Below are 3,406 nucleotides of genomic sequence, written 5' to 3'. Positions count from 1 at the left end.
TCTTGAGATCTGATACATAATAGACATCTTGGATTGACCCCATCACACCATCCTTTTGCAAGAAGTGTATCGTACCTCGACCTTTTATCTCCACCTTCGACGCGTCTCCAAATGACACATGTGATGGTGTTAATAAACACATGCGGAAGCAATTTGGATCTTAGGCACTTTTAGAACATCAATTTTAGTAAATAACTTGCATGTTCATAAGTATTAAAACTTAATAAGTTTGAATACTAACCTTTTGTAGTTCAAATTTCTTTTTCCTCACGAACCGGTTTTGAACCACCACTAGTGTCTTCTCCACTATCCTTCGGCCTTAGAACGGGATTGTGGAATCCGGTGAGTGACTAAACTTGNAAAAAAAAAAAAAAAAAAAAAAAAAAAAAAAAAAAAAAAAAAAAAAAAAAACGGCCGAGGGACAAAATGGACATTTTACCCCTCAGCCCATTATAGGGGTCTTGAGCGTCCTCCTCAGAGTTCCTGCAAAAGAAGAAGAGTGAGAGAGAAGGACTGAGAGAAGGTTTGAGAGAGAGAAAACGGATTTGTCGGAGTTTTCGTCGGAGAGTCGCCGACGGAATCCATTCCCTACTAAGACCTGTACTCTGGAGCCCTTCTTGGAGTGAAGTAAGAACTCGTGTGGAGATTTCCTCCTCTTTCCTCAAGATCAGAAAGAAAACCCCCAAGGTAAGATTTCGAACTATACCTTCCAGATCTGAGATCTTTGTTTAGGAGTAGAATGATTAAGTCTACTACCTTCATCCAGGGAAGATTCGCCACTGATCTTGGTGAGGAAAACGGACGAAACGACGAGACCTGAGAGACTACCCAAGAACGGTAAGGATGTTACCGGACTCTTTCCGGCGCTCATAACTCACCTTATGACTAAACATAAATCAAGAAAGAAATACTAGCACGTAGGTAGATAGATGATCTAAAACGTTGTTGAAGAAACCATTTCTGTTTGGATTGAGAATCGAAATATAGAAAATGGAGAGTACCTCGGAAAACTAACCGGAAAACTTTGATTCTCTGCTAGGAGGAGGGAGAAGCCGCCGGCGTACCACGTGGCAACCAGCTAGAGGGCCGCGTGCGCCAATCGCCTCCGGACACGCGTCGAGCGTCGCCTGGGAAAACGCGGCTCTAGCTCTCCTACGACACGCGTCCCTGACTTCGCGACCCGACCCGTGCTCCTCGGCTGGCCCGATACCCGCACGGCGAACTGAACCAAGCCGACGACCCGCGGTCCACCCGAATCACTGCTTTCGACCCGAACCCGCGACCCGCGACTGCAGAAATCTCTGGGCGCGTGACATTCACGCGTGGGATCTGCGAGTGGCTGCTCCCCGGCATGTGACTGGCGCGTGGAGGCGCGTGTAAGCTGATTTTAGGCCTGATCGACTTCTGTTTTCCCTAGTTTCCCCCTGATTCATATCCTAACTCCATTTTTTGTATGAAATAGGACCTANATTTTGACTATATACTTGAACTTGATCCACTCTTATGTCTCTACATATAGTTCAAGTAATCATACTATAGCAAGAGTGTTCTTAGTTTATTGGATTTAGATTAATGATCGTAAAGTTCACTTTATTCAATAACAACCTTTACTGAATAAACATCAATAATAACTTTATTGAAAATAGAATATGTCTTTGTTTACAAACTATGAGTTTTAGGACATAAAACCCAACAACATGACCATCTTCAATCTTCTGCATTTCTTTGAATAGGTGCTCGTGATCGCACATATGGTTGTTTGCCCCTGAGTCGAGGTACCACAGAGTGTCATTATTGATGTTCTCTTCACCTTGAGCCATCAAGAGAAGACCTTCATCTGTTACGTCTTCCACGGCTAGGTTGGTTGTTCCTTCCACCCTTTTTTCGGCTCGACATGCTTTTTCAACGTGTCCCATTCTGCCACAATTGTAACATTTTTCGAAGTTACAATCATTCGCGTAATGACCATATTTTTTACATTTATAGCACTGAATGTTTGATCGGCCACCTCTTCCTCGACTGTGTCCTCTTCCACGCCAATTTACTTGGCTCGATAATCTCTTCTCATTATAGATTTCTTTGTAACTTTTACCTTGACCACCTCGACCATTCCCACGGCTTCCACGACCTCTACCTTGAACATTTTGTGAATAGAGTACTTTTCCATCCTTTATTGATGCCTTCGTCTGAAGCGCTTGATCGAGTGGCTCCTCCTTATTTTTCTTACGTTGCTCGTGTGCCTCGAGAGAACCGGCAAGCTCATCGACTGTGAATTTCGCTAGGTCTTTTGACTCTTCTATGGCACATACGACATTCTCGAAGTTGTCTGTTAACGACCTCAAGATTTTCTCCACAACCCATGTCTTGGTAACATTTCTTCATTTCTATTTAGCTGATTCGCCACGATCTGTACACGTGTAATGTAGTTAGATACATTTTCTAACTCCTTCATCTTCATGCTCTCCAACTCGCCACACAGGGTCTGGAGACGCACCTGCTTGACTTGGTCGGTTCCTTTGAACATCTTTTCTAGAGTGTCCCACGCTTCTTTTGAAGTAGTTGTCCTTGCAATCTTCTCAAAGCCCGACTTGTCAATAACCCAGAACAACATGTATAATGCTACCTTATCCTTTGATCGTAATTCCTTTAGCACCCTATTTTGTGCCGTCGTATAACCCGTGGTATCATTCGGTTCATCGAAACCTTCTTCGACCACCTACCATGCGTCTTGTGAACCTTGAAGAGCTTTCATTTGGATGCTTCAATTCTCGTAGTTCGTTTTCATCAATCGTGGTAGTGACATTTGTCCCATCATGTTCGTCATCGGCTCTGATACCAATTTGTTGAATTAAAAGCTCACTCTAATACTAATTTGTTGAAATTAGAATACACTTCAATACCAACTTATAGAAAATAGACGCTCGCTCGAAATCAACTCGTTTAGATAACTCTCACGAGGCTGTGAAGGAGGTGTCGAGAGGGGAGAGACAAGGAGACAAAGAATACTTAAAAGCCTTTTTCTATTACACTGTACTTTAACTCTTGCTCTTTTGCTCTTTTTGCTCTGCTATTACAGTGAGAAGTAAAACCTATTTATAAGTTTTCCTAAGGCTAAAATTGGCCATAACTATCCCAAGTTTTCTCACCCATAAACCACTGCTTTCCTAACATGCGTGCTTTTGACTAAAAACCCAAAATTAATAACTACTTCTTCCTTTTTTTTTTCTCATTTAAGTTTATTTCTGACAAATATACCTCTGATTCACCATTTGCCCTAACTAAATCATCCTAGACGGAAAGAAATCTGCCAGTCGTCGTTCTAGCTTAGAGGGAAAAGCATCGCACTATTGCATCATATGAATTTCCACATTGATTTTTCGTTGGAAACCTCCTAGGCCCACTTCCC

The 3,406-nt window shown here is 42.5% G+C and overlaps 1 long non-coding RNA gene across 1 annotated transcript; it reads left to right on the top strand.

The window, feature by feature from the left end:
• Positions 1–475: 475 nt before the first annotated feature.
• On the top strand, positions 476–1,417 carry LOC111795833. The gene is made up of 3 exons (XR_002815259.1): positions 476–687; positions 767–837; positions 1,043–1,417. It is a non-coding gene; the product is annotated as an uncharacterized LOC111795833 (long non-coding RNA).
• The last annotated feature ends 1,989 nt before the right edge of the window (positions 1,418–3,406 follow it).

The sequence above is a fragment of the Cucurbita pepo genome, chromosome LG05, assembly GCF_002806865.2.
Source record: "Cucurbita pepo subsp. pepo cultivar mu-cu-16 chromosome LG05, ASM280686v2, whole genome shotgun sequence".
In the NCBI taxonomy this organism is placed as follows: Eukaryota; Viridiplantae; Streptophyta; class Magnoliopsida; order Cucurbitales; family Cucurbitaceae; genus Cucurbita; species Cucurbita pepo.
The sequence above is the reverse complement of the archived record's forward strand: the minus strand, read 5'-3'. Positions and strand labels throughout refer to the sequence as shown.